Below are 18,603 nucleotides of genomic sequence, written 5' to 3' on the forward strand. Positions count from 1 at the left end.
ATATATATATATATATATATATATATATATATATATATATATATATACATATATATATATATATTTAAACATTTGATTTTAAACTTTGAATTCCAGATTCATTCCCTTCCTCCCTTGTCATCCACCCTTACTGGGAAGATAAGCAGTTCAGTATAGGTTGTATATGTGTAGCTAATGTGAAACATTAACATAGTAGATATATTGTAAAAGACTGACTATATTTCCCTGCCTCCTATCTCACCTCCCACTTGTTCTATTCTCTACTTTGATCCCATCCCTTTTCAAAAGTAGGTGCTTCTAGCTCCCCTCTCCCCGAGCCTGCCCTCCTTTCCCTCATCCCCCATCTCATCCCCTTTCCCCCCTACTCTCCTGTAGGGTGAAATACCCTATTTAGTGTGTATTTCATTCCCTCCCCGAGCCAAATTCAATGAGAATAAGGCTGACCCATTCCCTTTTGCCTTCCTATTCTTCCCCTCCATTGTAACTATTTTCCCTTGCCTCTTCTATATGAGATAGTTTACCCCATTCTGTCTCTCCCCATCTCCTCTCATTATATTCCTCTCTCACCTCTTAATTTCACCTTTTAAGTATCATCACTTCCTGTTAAATTGGTCCTATTCCCTCTATGTATGCCTTTACACATATATACATGCATTCACATATATATTCATATGCCCGTATACCCTCTGATATAGACATATATATTTCTATTCCCTTCAACTATTTTCATACTGAGAAAAGTTTCATCAGTTACAATTGTTGTTTTTCCATGTCAGAATGTTAATAGTTCAATTTTGATGAGTTGCTTATGATTTATTTTCCCTGTTTACCTTCTCATGCTTCTCTTGCTTCTTATATCTGAATGTCACATTTTCTATTCAACTCTGGTTTTTTCATGAAGAATGCTTCAAAGTATAGAGCACTGGCCCTGAAGTCGGGAGGACCTGAGTTCAAATCTGGCCTCAGATATTTAACACAAAAACTAGCCATGTGACCTTGGGCAAGTCACTTAACCCCAATTGACCTCCTTCCCCTCATGCAAAAAGCAAATAAATAAATAAATAAAATATTAAAAAAAAGAATGCTTCAAAGTCCTCTATTTCGCTGAATGACCATATTTTCTCCTGAAACATGATACTCAATTTGCTGGGTAGGTGATTCTTGGTTTTAATCCCAGCTCCTTTGCCCTCCAGAATATCATATTCCAAGCCCTTCGATCCCTCAGTGTTGAAGCTGCCAGATCCTGAGTTATCCTGATTGTGTTTCCACGATATTTAAATTGTTTCTTTCTGGATGCTTGTAATATTCTCTCCTTGATCTGGGAATTTCAGAACCTGGCTATAATATTCCTAGGAGTTTTCTTTTTGGGATCTTTTTCAGGAGGTGATTGGTGGATTCTTTCAAACTCTATTTTGCCCTCTGGTTCTAAAACATCAGTGCAGTTTTCCTTGAGAATTTCTTGGAGGATGATTTCTAGCTTCTTACTTTGGTCATGGCTTTCAGGTAGTCCAATAATTTTAAAATCATCTCTCCTGGATCTATTTTCCAGGTCAGTGTTTTTTTCCAATGAGATATTTCACATTGCCTTCTATTCTTTCATTTGTTTGGATCTGTTTAACAGCATCTTGATTTCTCATAAAGTCATTAGCTTCCATTTGCTCCAATCTAATTCTGAAGCAATGATTCTCCTCAGTGAGCTTTTGAGATTCTTTTTCCATCTGGCAAATTCAGCTTTTTAAGGCATTCTTCTCCTTATTGCCTTTTGGAGGCTCTTTTGCCATTTGAGTTAGTCTATTTTTAAAGGTGTTATTTTCCTCAGTCATGCTGTTAACTCTTGTTTTGTAATTTTCTTGCATCATTCTCATTTCTCTTCCCAATTTTTCCTCCACTTCTCTTATCTGATTCTTAAGGTCCTCTATTGCCTGTAACCAGCTTGTATTTTTCTTGGAAGCTTTTGGTGCAGCAGTTCTGACTTCACTGTCTTCCTCCTGTTCCATGCTTTGCTCCTTTTTGTCCCCAAAATAGGAGTCTAATGTTGGATTGCTTTGCTTGGTTTGTTTCCTTTGCCTGGGCATGTTGCCACTCAATTACTTTACTTTTGGGGTTTTTGCCACAGTAGCTACCAGACAGGGGAGCTTTCATCCCAAACGCTGGGGTTTTCTCAGCTGCTGGAGGTATTACTTGGGTGCCCTCTCCGAAGCCTCCATATGCTCTGGCAAGCTGGTCACACACCCCAGGACCTCCACTCTAGACTGCAATCCAGATCCAAGCAGGTTAAAGCAAGAGTGATTATCACTCAGACTGGTGCTTGGTCCCCCTACACTCTGTAGGCTAGTAGCTAAAGCTGCCACATGGTGCTGGCTGTCTGTGCCAGGCATCTCAGTGGCTTCTCTCCCTGGGGGCAAATGCTCACATGCCCACTTACTGGGTCCCAAAGTCCAGACTGCACTGATCTCTCACTTTGTCCTTAGCATCTATGTGTTGATAATTCTGGACTGCCACAGTTGCTGGTGATCTGAAGTCCCTCCAGCCAGGGGCTGGTCAGGCTCGCCCTGGGTCTAAAGCCTCGTCATGGGGCTGGGCTCAGCTCCCAGAGCACTGTGCTGGAGATTCCTGCCAGCCTGCCAGGCTGTCCTCTGTGGGAGGTTAGCTTCTATGTGTCATTTTGTGGGTTTTGTAGCTCTAAAGTTTGTTCAAAGTTCCCTTTTACATGGATTGGAGGTGGTGGGAGCCAGAGCCATGCAGAGGTCCTGTCTCTACTCTGCCATCTTGACTCCACCAGCAAGAATCTCTCAAAATCTTTTCTTGCTGATATGTCAAACTAATATCCCAACTTCCTTGAACCAAAAAAATAAAAATAAAAAAAATGTAATTCATTACTCTTGAAATGGACAAAGGCTGTTCTGAAATCTACATTCTCTACTTTTCATTTAAGGCAGTCAGATCTTTCTGTGCTTTGTTTGGAAGGTTCAGTTTTGCTCTCCTACTTCTAAATACTCAGTCTTTCTTGTCTTCCATACTTTTACTTTGTTTTGTTTTTTGAAGAAGGCAGAGGGAGCATGAGCTCACGTGTGTGTGTGTGTGTGTGTGTGTGATTTTAGTCCACATAGGCAACTCCCGGATGGATCAAGGATTGTCAATTTATATGTGAGGTTAATTGACTTGCCCATGATCACATAACTGGCAAGTGTCAGCAACAGGAATAGATACCAGGTCTTTTTGACCCTAAGGTCAACCCTCTATTCATTACACCATTGCTGTCTCTCTTTACTGAGATGTTAAATGTGAAAATATTTTGAAAAATTTTAATCCCTATATTAAACATGAACTGATTATGTCAACAGTTGTGATAGCTGTGATGATAATGTCTCTTCATCCTCCCTGCTTTCTTTTCCCTCCCAAAGACCAAAATGATGGTTATGTGTGGGTTTGTGGTCAAGGTTGAGCAACATTGGAACACTGAAGGGGAATTATCCTTATGCTGGCAAAAAGTCATCATTTTCTTCTGAGAGTCTGTTGTAGAGAAGAAGAAATCTGTGTGTTCTCTGAGATTCGTGGTAGATACTGGGAAAGCAGATTTCAAAAGGTCCAGAGGAAAGATTAATAAGATCCTATGGACATATTACAAGGGAAGTCAGCCCAGGAAGGGTGAGACATTCTCAAGAATAAAATTATGAAGATGTACTACATTGTAAATATTGAATTCAATTTCTGGGCAACACAGTTGAGGAATATTGATAACTTAAAAGAGTGTCCAGAGGAGAGTAACTAGGACAATTGAAAAGCTTTTGATTTCATGGCAGATGAGGATTGGTTCTAGGAACTGTGCACATTTTGCCTGGAGAAGAGAAGACCCAGGAGTGCATGATAATGATAATCTTGTTTGAATATTTCAAAGGCTGTCATAAGAAAGAGGGATTAGACTCATTCAATTTGGCTTCAGAGGACAGAACTAGGAACTAGGTAGAAGTCTCAAATAGGCAAATTTTGGCTCAATATAAGGAAAAACTTCCAAACAATTAGATCTGTCCAAAAGTGGCATGAGAGATGGTGGAGTCCTGATTTTGGAGTTTCTTAAGAAGAAATTGAACAGCATTTTGCATATATTACACTGGGGACTGCCTTGCATATGGGTTGGACCAATGACCACTGAGGTCCCTTCCAATACTAAGAGTCTGTGATTCTGGCTGGTGGAGGGGGGAAGAAGATGACAAATTATTTCCTTTCTGTCCTTTCCATCGTTACCTCAGCTTGGCATTTCCCCCCCTTTTCTTTGAAAAATAAGCTCCCACCCCCACTTTTACTTCATTAGAGTTCACATAAAACATTGTATTAATGTTGTTACTCAAACTTATAAAACCAAAGCCATACATAATTAGGGAAACAATATAACATATACTTTCCAAAAATCAGACAATATCTTGATACCTTTACAATTAACCATTTCCCCCAAATATTTAAATATTACATCTACTTATATCTACTTTAGGAGAGTTTAATAGCTTTAGATACTTTACAGAGAATAAAGCATGGTCTGATTGAAAAAAAAAATTACTATTTCATGGTTAAAAAAATCAAATCCATAAGCATTTTGTATGGGCTTGGGATCTGCACAGAATTTTCTTTTTTCCCCTTTAGATGTGCATGCATAGATGTTTCATGGGCACATGCAATGCTAAGCACATGTACTCCAAATTTGCTGACATACCACATTATCTAAATGTCTATCAGTAAACCAACAATCACATGTGCACAGAAACACCACACCTTCTCTGTAGGAAATACACAAAATTCATAGGTGGGTAAATATATACATGTATATATTATTAAAGGCAAAAAAGACACAAACCACAGCAAAACTTCACATAGACCTACATATATATGTGTAGTCTCTCAAAGGCTATGTATTTGGAAACTATAAAATGAATTTCTTACTGTTAATGAATACCATTAAGTACTTTCATGCTCCTCCCACCCCAGTAGATGCCTCACAATAACAATTGCCTTGTGTCCTAACTGTCCAAAAATTTTAGCTGCCAGTCAGCAGATTTGTGTTTTAGATAAAAGTCACCTAATTGCATTCCTCAAGTTTGTAATAACAAACTTACAAAAAAACTCATGTGTCTTGACTACAAAGTGAATTTTTAAAAGCTCTTTAGCAAGAGGGGAAAAAAAACCAATTACTGAACAGGATGGTAAAAAAGTCTTATTACTATAGTATTTATATGATAGACTATATTTTTAATCACAGAGGCCTTTTGTTCTCTTGATGCACTTGTATTATGACTCCTATTGATGCTAATGAAACCATCATGGTTATATGGAAAAGAACAATGATCTTTTAGAGGTTATGCCACAAATACTCAAGAAGAGGAAAATATGCCAATAACAGTTGCTGGTTGAAATCATAAACAAAGATAAGTCAATTAAATTTTGATTTGGAAAATTCTTTTTTTATTGAGGGGTCCAAATTCATCTTTCTCTCTGTACCTTTATGTAACTACTCAGTTAGGAGTTCCATTTTTGCAAAGTTAATCAAATATACTTTGTAAGTCATTTCAGATATGAGCATCAGTTGAAGGAAATAGGAATGTTTAACCTCAAGAAGAGACAGGAAGGTGAGGGGCTCATTTTCTTGAAATATTTAAAGGCTATCATTTGGAAGTGAGATTAAGTCTGTTTTCCTTCCCATCATAGAACCGAAACCAATGAATAGAAGTTAAAAAGGAGGCAGGTTTGGGCTCAGCACAGGAAAGAACTTTTTAAAATAATATCAATTAATATCTTTTGTTTCTACATCACCTTAATTTCCAAATGTATTCCTCTACACTCCCCTACTTAACTAGCCATTTCTTATAACAAAGACAATACAAATGAAAGAGTAGTGAAGAAAAGTCCAGCTAAAGAACAGATAAGTTGGAAGTATATGCAATGTTGCACTCTCATATATTCCCAACTATCCAAAGAAGAAACGGAAAGACATTTTCTCATCTCCACTCAAGAAAGTGAGAGGGCAGGGATAAACATTTATTAAGTATCTGCCTTGTGCTGAGCACTGTGCTAAATGTTAAACTTTGATATTCACAACTCTGATGTCCCAAAGTCTCTATCTCCAGCTGCGGAATGGGTGTCCCAAGCATGAACAACTGAAGGTTCTGTCCACATGAATTACTCCAGGCACTGTTTTTGGTGCTTGTCCCAAAGTGGAAAAATTCCTAACAACATGTTTTTGTGAAATGACTGACTGAGCACCAGCATGCAACTTGAGAGCACTGAAAAGAAGAAAAATAAAAGAATACAAACTTGAACTTGGACATATTCACTTGATTTGAAAAAAAAAAAGTTAGATGGGGTGGGTGTTCTCCACGGTTTTCTCTTTTGTTTTCTTGGTTTTTCTCTACAATTTCTCCCATGGCAATTTTATTCATTCTCGCAGTTTCAGGTATCACTTATGGGTAGATGGATATGAAATCTGAATCTCTAGCTCTGCTTTCTCTTTTCTGAACTCTTGACCTTCATGTCATTCTGTGCTTAGGATCTATTTGCCTGTGTATCCCCAAAGCAGCTTAAACTCAATTTGTTTAAAACTTTCATATTATATTTCCTCTTAAACCTCATTTTGCTATTTTTCATTGGCACTGAAGTTTTTCTGTTCTCTCATGTACAAAATATCATAGGTACCTTTGATTCTTTCTTCTCCCCCACCTTTCATATTCTCTGAGTTAGAAGTTCTATCAGTTCTATCTCTTGTGGTAGGATTGTCCCTCATATGCATAGGGAAGACTTTGTATTCCTGCTCAGTTACAAAACCTATTACCATCTTTCTAATACCTTCCCTTCTTCTTGCTATGATTGACCCATCTTTGTTCCCCCTCTCTATGATGGCATCTTTATACTTTGTCTCTTAAGTAGTTCTTCATTTTATTGTGCCTGTTTAGAATCACCATGAGTCTCTACATTGCTCTTTGGGTGAACTTCAACCTGATTTTTTTTAGAGGTTGTATAATTCCATGATTCACAGCTATCTACCACCAGAAGAATATTAGTATTGAAAAGAGAAGCATTTGTTTCAGGGAGAAGCTTGGGGTCTTTAAAAGAACTGTTCAAATCTCCATTTCTCATATTTATGGTCAGTTCTCAACCCAATTTCATTGTCCATTTGCCCCACCTATCCTGGATATATTCATATCTATATCCACATCCCACATCTATATCTATTTCTACACCTATATCAGAATCTATATTTCTGCCTATATCTACATCTATGTCCATGTCTATATCTACTTCATCCATGTTGATGTCTGTCTATATATCGAGCTATAGCTATATACCTTTATCACTACCACCTCTGCAGGTAAGTGGTAGAGTGAGTATAGTGCTGGGCTGGTAGTCAAGAAGACTTGAATTCAAATCAGGTCTAAACTCTAGCTGCATGACCTTAGCAAGTCACTATACCGCTGTCTTCCTCAGTTTCCTTAATTGTAAAATGGTGATAATAATAATAGTATCTGCCTCCCAAGGTTATTGAGAGGATGAAATGAGATCATATTTGTAAAGCACCTATCACAATGCCTGGTACATAGTAGACACATTTAATACATGTTTCCTTCCTTCCTTCTATTTACATTTCTCATTGCTAATGGACAAGCTTTGTGGTTTCTATATCCATGGGTATGCCAGAGTCTAGGCTAGGGGTGGAGAACCTTCAGCCTCAATGTCACATGTGTGACTAGGTCCACAAGTGCAGCCCTTTGACTGAAACCAGATTTCACAGAAGTTAAAAAAAACCTTGTTCTATCCCCTAACAAGATAATGAATTCTATTGAAATTCCTCCTACCCCACCTTTATTTTAAATCACCCTTCTCTCCTCCAGGACTCAAAACCCTTTTTCTACATAATTCTCACAATTCTTTTTTAGAACAGAGACAAATCATATTCCTCTAGCAAACATAAAACAAACAACAATTTAAAAAAAGACAACTTGATCCTAGAAAAGCTAAATTACTTGTTCAAGCTCATAACTATTAAGAAATTCAAGAACAAAGACAATCTACTGACTACTTTTCTGGAATAACATTCCTCCCCCTCCTCATTTTATTTAGTTAGCACTGAATCCGCCCCCCCCCAAAAAAAAAGACTGAAATCTTAAGGAAAGATAATATAGCTCTGATATAGTTTCCATTTAAAGAGACATAGTTGACAAGTAGTGCTTTATTCTACTTTGATCATTTCAAGATCATATTGATTTGTATTTTTTATAGACACATAACTTATTTTTTTTTCCTTTTAGAACTGTCTGAATGAAGATTCCACCTACCCCTTCTTGTAGCATTAAAAGAAACAGATAGACTCTCCCCACCCCCCTATACCTAGGAATTTTAAGGAAAACTGGAAAGTGAGATTAGATCATTGGGCGTAAAGCAGCATTATCTGGAGAATAACGACTCCTCTTGATTAGATGGATTTAAGTTTCCTGTGGATATGCCCACGGCTGTTTTTGTCTGCCTTTCATGAAAAATTCTGTTATATGTGCCCATGGAAGGGGAGAAGAGAGTACAAGAGGTTAAAAGGAATGAAGGAAAAAATCAGTTGTTTAATTGAAAACATCATTGATAACAGACTATTTTAGTTTTTATAAAACTTTACCTATTTGTGTCCACTGCAGAAAAATGTTTGCTTTTTTGTAATGAAAATATCAAAGTACAGCTAAAACATACACACACACACACACACACACACACACACACACACATACCCACATACACAATTCGGTTCTCTGTCGCTACAAATGGTTAATTATTGCAGTTTATCTTTTGGTTTAGGCAAAAGCAAAATAGCAAATTAAATGAAAAGCTTTGGCTAATGAACATTCCTGAATTTAAAATAGATCTTTACTTAGTTAATAACATTTCTCTTTCTAATATTAATGTTTTAATGTCTAAGAAGGTGGGAAGGCTTTCTTTTATTTTCCTAGCAGTGTAGGCTTCATTTTAATATTGTAAGATATTGTAATAGTTCATATCCTGGCTTATCTAGGTGGACAAATTAAAATTTTAGTGTATTTGATGCTGATAAGTATGGATTAACTGATTGTCAATACAGAATGTCCTAAAAGTCTTGGTGCAACTGTAAGTACTTTAAGTTCAAAGCTTCACTAAGACTATTGGGACACCTTGTATTCAGGAGAGGTCCCTTCAGATATACCATAGATAGGACTTAAAAGTTTTTTTTTTTTGAGAAATCAAACTGCTTTAACTCTAATTCTTCAACATTACTACAAAACAACACACATACACACATACACACCTGCATATGTTTACACATTTATACCATTCTGTTTAACTATATAACTTTAAGGAGGATGCTCCTATTTATTCAGATTATCAAGTGCTTAAATACTGAAATGGTTATTTTTAAAGATAGTTTTTCCTCTATTAAAATATTCATCCTTACCAAGGTAGCGATGATTTATTTTCATGATGGATCAATTTTTTCAGGCTGAAGCCTCCCACATAATGATTAAATTTTGAATGTCTACCTATTTGGATGTATGGATTGGATTGCTTGTTCTGTAGCTAAAGTATTTATAACTGTATATTTGTGATAGCAAAAAAGCTAGAAAAAATGGGTGTCCATTTGTTATAGAACAATTTAACAAATTGTAGCACAGGGGTATAATGCAGTATTATTGCAGCTTAAGACATGATGAATATGAGGAATTTAGAGAAAAAAAAACTTTGAAAGAATTATATGAACTGATGCCTAATGAAGTAAGCAGAACTAAGAGGAAATATATGATTAAAATAATGTAAATGAAAGCAATACTCAAAGACATATGAACTAAGATTAATTTTAATTCCCAGTCTTAGTTATTGATAACATGTAATGGAACACATTTTCCTTCCCTAAGTAGAGAGGAGGCTATGGACATGAAAGATTGAATAGGCTCTCAGGTGTAATCATATGATTGACAGGTTTGATTTTCTTTGTTATAAGGCAAGGTTCATGGGCATGATATGGTAAATTACTATGGTATAAATAAGAAACATCCTCAATAGAAGAGGAAGTTAAATGATGCAGTGGATAGGCTGGACATGGAGGCAGGAAGAACTAAGTTCAAGTCTAACCTTAGACATATTAGCTACATGAGTTTAGGCAACTCACTTAACCTCTATCTCAGATGTTCCATCTGCAATATGGGGGTAATAATAGCATCTATTTCATATAAGTCATTGTGGCAGCAAGCACCCCAAGCGTCCTCAGGGTTGCTGCCACCACAGGTTCTTGGATCTGCTTTGTTAAAGGAAAGCAACTCAAAATGGGTTAACAAGGTTACTTTAATCAGTCAAACATATATCGTTTACCTCGTTCAGGGGAAAAAGGTCAGCACTCTGAACTTCAGAGTATACAGGCAGAATTATCAAGACAGAAACAGATCAAGTAGACTGCTTTCCAAACTGTCCAAACATTACATCCATACCAAATCAACATCTGGGTTTCAACATCTGGGTTTTTCAAATCTGGGGGGCTCTGGACAACGGCTTCCCAGAATCCAGATCAAATCACAGAACACTTCTTGAAGTGAGCCCCCAAAACACAGCTACAAATCAGGGCTTATATAGCCTTCTCCTGGCTCAGAGAATGTAACAACCTTCTGGACCCACTGGCCAATCAAGAAGTATCTACTGAAAAACAAGCCTCCCACCCCAGGCTTCAGGTGCATTTTAGCCTAGGGGCAGGGAAGATCTTTAAATTTGCATTTCCATTACAGTCATTATGAAGATCAAATGAGTTAATGTGTATAAAGTGCTTTGCAAACTTTAAAGCTTTAGTTAATTTTAGCTCTTGTTATTAAACTTAAATATAGCTGGCAATGATAAAGTTAAATCTATAAGTTTAACTTCTTATATACAATTTTAAAAAATCAGTTTCTAACTTCAGCACGTGGAGTTTTCTAATGACCTGTTAATGTCACTGGTAAACCCATAATATGTAGACAGGTGTAGACTATCGTAACCACTGTACTAGTTGAGGGCACAAAATAGAAAACTACAGAGAAAGAATTTCCAATCTTTACCTTTGCAAAAATTAAAAATCTAAATCTTTACTGTTTAGGAAGTACTATGTGGTTAGTGTCCTCTATAGAAAAATCTAAGTTTTGTCCTTTTAGCTGTAGCTCTCAGCTATTGGCCTTTAGTTCTCTTAGTCGTGTGTCAAAGTAAATACTGTCTGATAGTTAAAGAATACCTTTATCTGCCTTCATTGCTCACTGACTTCATAGAAGCCTATACCTTTAGTCTTCACAAGAAAAAAGGAGACTGTGATCTCAATATTTCAGCACTTTTATTTACCTTATCTGTAATATAATTAATAGATGACTGCATAAAGATCAAGGTGGCTATCAAAGAAAATGAGACAGCTTCATATGAAACTTGCTCTTTTGAATCAGTCTAGGACTCTATCAAAGCATGTGTGATAATTTCATGTAAATCCTGGTGTTCAGAATCTGTATCTTTTAACCTGTACATACCGTTTTTTACACACTCCATTTCAAAGGCATTCAAAGCTGATCTAATTTGTATTACAGAATTACATTATAATCTGCAAGCAGCACATCATACCGATTTCTTAAAATTAATATGGAAGCTCATTATAAATACATCTACAGAGGCCTCACATAGTCATCTCAAAAGGGCTTTGGCAGGGAAGAGCCACAGTCTAAATTTAAAGCCTTCTGGTTTTAGCCAGTCATATCCAAACTTCGATGAATATGTTTTTAAGCTGAATTTTGGGCAGGATCAGCATTTTCTATGAATGTCATTTATGAAAGACATTTAAATTTTTTTGGTAGTGTTTGAATCTCAAATCCATTTTCTTTCCACATTTACTTTGACTTTGGCCACATGAGTTGCTTTCACACACACTCAGAGACTCATCACTATATAGTTTAAGTGTTTATAAAAATGTAGTACCACAGGGCAGTTAGCTGGCACAGTGAATAGAAGACCTGCCCTGAAGTCAGGAGGACCTGAGTTCAAATCCAGCCTCAGACATTTGACACACTTATTAGCTGTGTGACCTTGGGCAAGTTACTTAACACAATTGCCTTGCCTTTCCACCTCCAAAAAAAAAAGAACGTTGTATCATTAGATACTACATTAACAAGTTAGAGATTGGGTTAACCATTGACTGTGAAGTGGTTTCTTAGTAAAATATAGGATTTATATCTGAGAGGGCATTTATAACTAATTTAGCACAATCTCCTTTTTCTAGAGGCCCAGAAAGATTCTATAGTTTGCCCAAAGTCACCTGACTAGTAAATATTCAATCTGGATTCAAAACCACAATACAGAATCATAGATACAAAGAATCTAAAACCATTAAGGTTAATGTGTTTGAATAGAAGCTGCTTCTATAGCATCGCCATGGAAGGGTCTTCTAATCCTTTTGGGGGATTGGAAGGAACTTCTAATGAAGGTGACATTCAGCCTTATAAGGTGGCCCTTTTCACTTCATGAGGAAGGTTTTCTTTATAATAAACCTGTCTCCCTTCCTAATCCACATATTGCTCCTAATTCTGCCCTCTGTGGTCAAATAGAACAAATCTAGTAATCTTTTCCAAGGCAGCCTCTCGTGTTCTTGAAGAGAGCTGTTCTGTCATATCTTCCCTCAATCTCTCCTTAACTAGGATTAATGTTCCTTCTTCAGCTAAGTCTCCTAGAACTGTATACAGTATTTCAGATGTGTAATAGACAAGGGCAGATGAACTAGCACCTTCTCTATTACCCCAGTCATTTCAATCATATTCATGTTTTTTTTTTTTCTGCCTCCAGATCCAAGGGTCTTCGAACTGTGCCATATCTGTTGAAGAAGTATAAAATCTAAAGATATTTGGATGAATTGTAGATGTATAAATACTTTATAAAAACAAGGTTTCACTGTGGCCTTTGTAATGGACTTATGACTTATTTTGGACCTAATATGGAGGAGAACAGTCTTCTTAAAAAAAAACTCAGCAGAATTTTACAGAAAAATACCCTTTATTATTATAAGAGTACCTCATATCAGTCACTCTTTGTACCTCACACTCATTCTTGGATTCATGTGTAGTACTGCACAGACACATTTACAATGTTTGTGAGTTCAAATGACAACATGAGAAGAGTGTTAATAACTTGGTTTCTCTTAGTATTTCCTCCTTCACTCCATCTCACATAAAGAGACAGATCCTTCTCCTTGCCAAGGGTAAACTCCTTTAAATATATGTGATCCCATTGTATACTGTTTTCTCTAATAGTTTATTCCTTCTGTCTTCTGTATTCTCTTAGTAATCTCCCATCTCTGTCTACTGGTTGCTTCCAGTACTTGATGTCTACAAACATGACAATGTCTCCTTGATCCTCAAAAAATCTCTCATTTGATTTATCTGCACCACATATATGTACACACATATTTATATACACATGTGTACACACATATGCATATGTATATACATGTATATATGTGTATAGATATAGATATAGTGTGAGAATGTGTCTAAGCTCTTTGAGAAAGCCATCTCTAATCAGTGCTTACACTTACATTCCTCTTACTCTCACATCTGCAGTGTGATTCTCACCTTGTTGTTCCATGGAAATGTTCTCTCCAAAGTCCCATTAATCTCTCAGTTGCCAAATTTAATGACCCTTTCTTAATCCTTATCCTTCTTGACCTCTCTTCATCCCTGCCATTATCTTCTCCTTAATACTCTCTTCTCTCTAGGTTTTTTCAGAGCTATTTTTCCTTGGTTCTCTTCCTACTTGTATTACTGCTCCTTCTCAGTCTCCTTTATTAGACCTTTTTCAAGTTTATACCTGTTAACTATAGGTGTCTTTCAAGGCTCTGTTCTGGACCTTTTCCTCTTTTGCCTCTATACTCTTTTGCTTGGCTCTCATGAATTTAATTAACATATCTATGTACATGATTCTCTTATCTATTTGTCTAGCCCTAACCTCTCTCCTGACCTCCAGTCTCACATCTTTAACTTGTTATTGGGTGTCTTGGACTGGATTTCTCAAAAAACATCTTAAATTCAACATGTCCCAAACTGATCTTACCTATTTCCCCAAATATCCTCCTCTTCTTAACTTCACTATTTACTGTTGAGGGCACCACCATCCTCCCAGTTACTCAGGATGACAACAAAGGTCATCCTCATTTCTTTTCTCATCACCTCATACATAGATGACTGAAAGAGACTGTTGTTTGTCCTCCCTGACTTGAGGCACTCTCCCCACTCCAGTGCACCATCCCCTCACTTATCAAAGTAATCTTTCTAAAGTAAATGTCTCTTTCCTATCCAATGAATTCCATTGGTTCCTTATTACCTCCAATATCAAGTGTAAAATACCCTGTTTTTGCTTTTTAAAGCCTTCATAACCTGGCTCCATCCTACCTTTTCAATCTTCTTGTGCTTTATTACCCTTAACATACTCTGTGAGCTAGTGATACTGGCCTCCTTGAACAAAAGTTCCATGAAAAAAGATGCTCCATTTTCAGACATCAGCCATTTTCACTGACTGTCCCTTGGGTCTGTAATCCTCTCCTTTATTTCTATTTCCTGATTTCTCTGGTTTCCTTTAAGTTTCAGCTAAAATCCCACCTTCTGCAAGAAGCTTTCCTCTTCCCTCTGAATGCTAGTGCATTTACTCATTGACTGTATTCAATTTATCTTGGTGTGATAGTAATGGAATATAAAGCCCTGTATTGGCTTGGTTTTCAAATTGATTGTGTTAAAACCCAGAGCTTGTTAATCCCACCTGTGGGATGGACTGGTTGACTTGAAAAGAGAGTCCTGAACTGGGAGGAGCTGGTGACGTAGATTTGGAGGGACACAAGAGAGAGGCAGAAGAACTTTTTGGAAGCAGCACCCTCGTGGAGGCAGAGAGAGAGACTGAGAGGATTGTGGAGGGCCACTTTGAATTGCCCTGGACTTTTGAGACCTGCCCCCAGAGCTGCCAAGGACTGAGGAGACATGGCTGTTTTGCTGGTACTTTGTCTGTCTGTTTTGATGTTGTTTTGCCAGATTTGTCCACTGGTGAAAGACAGTCCTGTTGAAGAAGCCCTGGAACCTGGCTGTTGACTAAGAGCTCCTGAGACTGTCCTGCAGACAGAGAGTGAATACTGCCAACTGGTGAAGGACAGTGCTGTTGTTGCAGGGGTCTGGGAACCTTTCTGTTGGTTCAGAAACCCTGAAGAAGGATTTTCTTGTTGTATGTTTACAGAAATCCTGGGACAGGGTTTTGCTAATGTTTTCAGGGGTTCTAGGACTCTTCTGCAAACAGAGGATGAATTAATGAAGAGACTGGCAATGTATCTTGTGGCCTTGCTAAGCCTTGTCTCCCCAGGAACTAAGATTGCTGAAAACTTGCCTCATGTCAAGATGAAGAAAAGACCTCCATTTGGGTATTAAGTGCTGTGCTTAAACTTGTTGTAACTCTGGGGTAGATTTAATTGTGATCCAGGGGTGGGGAACTTTTGACCTTTTTGTGTTCTATGGTTGAACAAATGAATGTACTTTACTTATGTTTGGAAGCTAATCTCCATTTGAGAAGAGGGGCTTTGTGATGGACTAAATGAAGGTACAGCCTAGGGGTGGAGTAGTATTTAGAACAGGGACTTTGTAATTGATTGAATGAATGTAAGGTCCTGGGGTGAGGTAGTACTTGGAGATTATTTAATCACACTTAGTAAATGCTGTATTTTGAATGATGTCATGTTTTGACCTTCTCTGTTCTTAATTTGTCACTGAATAAAATGGAGAGCACCTATGCTGGTATTTTGAACCTTGGGAAGTTGCCTTTCCTTGGCATTACATTACACTTGGCTATATCTTTTTTCATACATAGTCATTTAAAGGTTGCCTCTCCTCTTATATTGTTAGCTACTTGAGACCAGGTACTACTTTTCTTTTTCTTTATATTCCTAGCACTTAATGAAATGCTTGGCATATCATAGTCACTGAACAAATGTTACTTGACTTATTTCCTTGAGTCAAGGAAGAAAGTAATTTAATTTCCATATCTCCAGATCATAGTAGGAATTTAATGAATGCTTATTGATTGATTTCTATTAATCTGATTGAATGTAAGTTCCTTGAGGGCAGAGACAATCTCATTTTTGTCTTCTTATACTCAGTGCCATTGCCTGGCACATGTTAGATGCTTATCAAACACTGGTCCATTGATTTACTGTCTTATCATTTTCTTTGTCTATAGAGCTACTCATAAATCTCAGAATTAGCAAATAAGTTCTTCACATAAGGTGACCTATAGCCTTTGTCTTAGTCATTGTGGATGCCTCCAGTAATTACCTCTCCACTGTGGGCAGTAGAGTAAAAATCTAGCTATCTTTGATTCTATTTAGCACACAATGTTCTCCCTTCTACTTAGAACAATCACAAAATGTCAGATTTGGAAGGGATTTCAGGGAACATCTAGTCTAACTCATGTATCAATCAATCGACATTTATTAAGCTCCCCCTTGAAAATGAATTCGCTCTAGTAATATACAAAAGAAATCGTTCATCTAGGCTTTGCTTGAAAACCTTCATAGAACCAATTGCCTCCTAATTGTCCATTCAACTTTTGCAAAAGTATAATTGTTAGAAGTTTAACCTGACATCAGGCATAAATCTGTCTTTGAAATTTCCTTCCATTAGTCCTACTGTAGCTTTTCATTCTGAGCTTATGAAAAACAATTTTTCCCCTTAGGTGAGAGATCTTCAAATGCTTAAATCTCATTTCTCACTACCTCATCATCTTTTTGCAGATTATATTTTAAAGCATTTTCCCCCTCCCCTCATTTGAGAAAGAAAAAAATAAAAACAAAACCCTTGGAAGAGATATGCATAGTTAAGCAGAACAAATTCCCACATTGGTTACATCAACAAACATCCACCTCATTGAACATCTCTAGTGTCTTAATTTTCTGTCAGAATGCTTCGAGCAACATTATTTATCATTGTTCCTTTGGAATCATGGTTGATCATTTCCTAAATCTTTCCTGTTGTTATTGTTTAAATTGTTCTCTTATTTCTATTCACTTCATATCAGTTCATATAAGTCTTCATGAATTTTGCTAAAAACTGTACCTTTGTGTCTTATGGCAAAGTGTATTACATTTCATTCATGTACAATAATTTGTTTAGCCATTCTGCCATTGATGGGCCCTTCTTTAGTTTTCAGTTCTTTGTCACTATAAAAATAGTGGCAATCATGAAAACTTTTTGGTACTGGATAAAAAAATAGAGAAGTAGATCAATGGAACACAGAAGCAAATAAACCTAGTACCTCCTCCCCCAAAAAAGTCCTTCTCTTTTCCTGATTAAACATCTCCACTTCCTTCAACCAATTCTTATATGATATGGATTCAAGTATCTTCACCATCTTGACTGATTTCCTCTGGATGCTCTCCAGTTTTTCAATGTGTTTTCAAATATAATGTGCAGGATACTAACTCAAATACTAGAGAGCTCATGGGGATAGGTAATGGTCTTTTAGTTTTATTGATATAGGGAACTCCTGAATGAAAAAATGCCCTCTCTCAATGCAGGTATTTGTCTTCTCTGCAGCTTGATGAGAGCTGTCTAGCTGAGAGGTTCAATGGCTTGCTGAAGTAGATGTCAGAAGTGAGATTTGAATACAGGCCTTCTTGGCTCTAAGGTCCACTCTATAGGCAATATCCCATACTACCTTTCTGAAAGAAAATATAATGAAAGGAAATTTTAGAGATACATGTCCATGGCTTTGTTGAGTCTAGGTTTATATATGATAGATTACAACCATGACATATCTGAAAGTCTCCTTGTTTGCAAAAATTTCAATGTCTGTGTCTATTCAGTCTATGTCATCTGATCCTGTGAGTCCTAGACAAGAACCTTTTAAGGCTAAAAGGTTAAGGCAAGGTCTATGGTTATTCCAGGGGTCATTAAATTCCATCTCCCTCCTCTGTCCCTTTCAAAACTTAGTAAATATATGTTACCTAGGCTGCCAAAACTGGAGTAAAAGAATATGGTAGAGGCATACTTAGCACCACTGTCTATCAGATAAAGAGAAGAGGCAGTGGGGAAGAAGGCATCTATAATTTGGGTCTCACTTTTTGTATCTTATATATAATTGCTTTAGAAAGTCCTGTTGCTTCTATTTTAAATTTCATTCAAGTCTTGTAAAATGTACAATTTGAAAACCTCTTATCTTCAGGAGTTGCCATTGGCATATGCTACTTCTTTACGAGACAAATAAAATGGGTAGAAATGAAGGGCTTTAGCCAAGTTGCACTTGGAAGTCTTGCCTCCATGTGGCAAAATCTTGCAAATAGTTGTGAAGTTGCTCTTGGCCAGAATTCATAGTTCTCTTTTTTGTCATCCAGCCCAAAAGAGTGAAGGTTCCATATCTTTGACTAGAATATGCAGAAAGACCCTTTGGCCTTTCTCTGAAGAGTCCCATCATTCTTTTATAACTCCTGATCTATTCTGAGCCCCAGAAACTGGATTAGGATTAATTTTAGATACAACATACAAGTTCAGAAAAGGAATGACTTTGCTATACTTCTGTATTGAGAGG

At 37.0% G+C, this 18,603-nt stretch overlaps 1 protein-coding gene across 4 annotated transcripts in view; it reads left to right on the forward strand.

The window, feature by feature from the left end:
• IRX1 (iroquois homeobox 1) overlaps window positions 1-18,603 on the forward strand; it is a 199,586-nt gene that overhangs the window by 36,561 nt on the left and 144,422 nt on the right. The window contains exon 5 of one of the 4 annotated variants that reach the window (XR_011166191.1): window positions 12,835-14,209. The exons of the other annotated variants lie outside the window; for them this stretch is intronic. The gene's annotated coding sequence lies outside the window, so the exon portion shown is untranslated. Of the gene's footprint in view, window positions 1-12,834; window positions 14,210-18,603 lie in introns of those variants that run through there. 4 annotated transcript variants of the gene reach the window in all.

Source organism: Petaurus breviceps, unplaced genomic scaffold, assembly GCF_028583685.1.
Source record: "Petaurus breviceps papuanus isolate PSGF00001 unplaced genomic scaffold, PetGlider_PUasm1.0 151, whole genome shotgun sequence".
In the NCBI taxonomy this organism is placed as follows: Eukaryota; Metazoa; Chordata; class Mammalia; order Diprotodontia; family Petauridae; genus Petaurus; species Petaurus breviceps.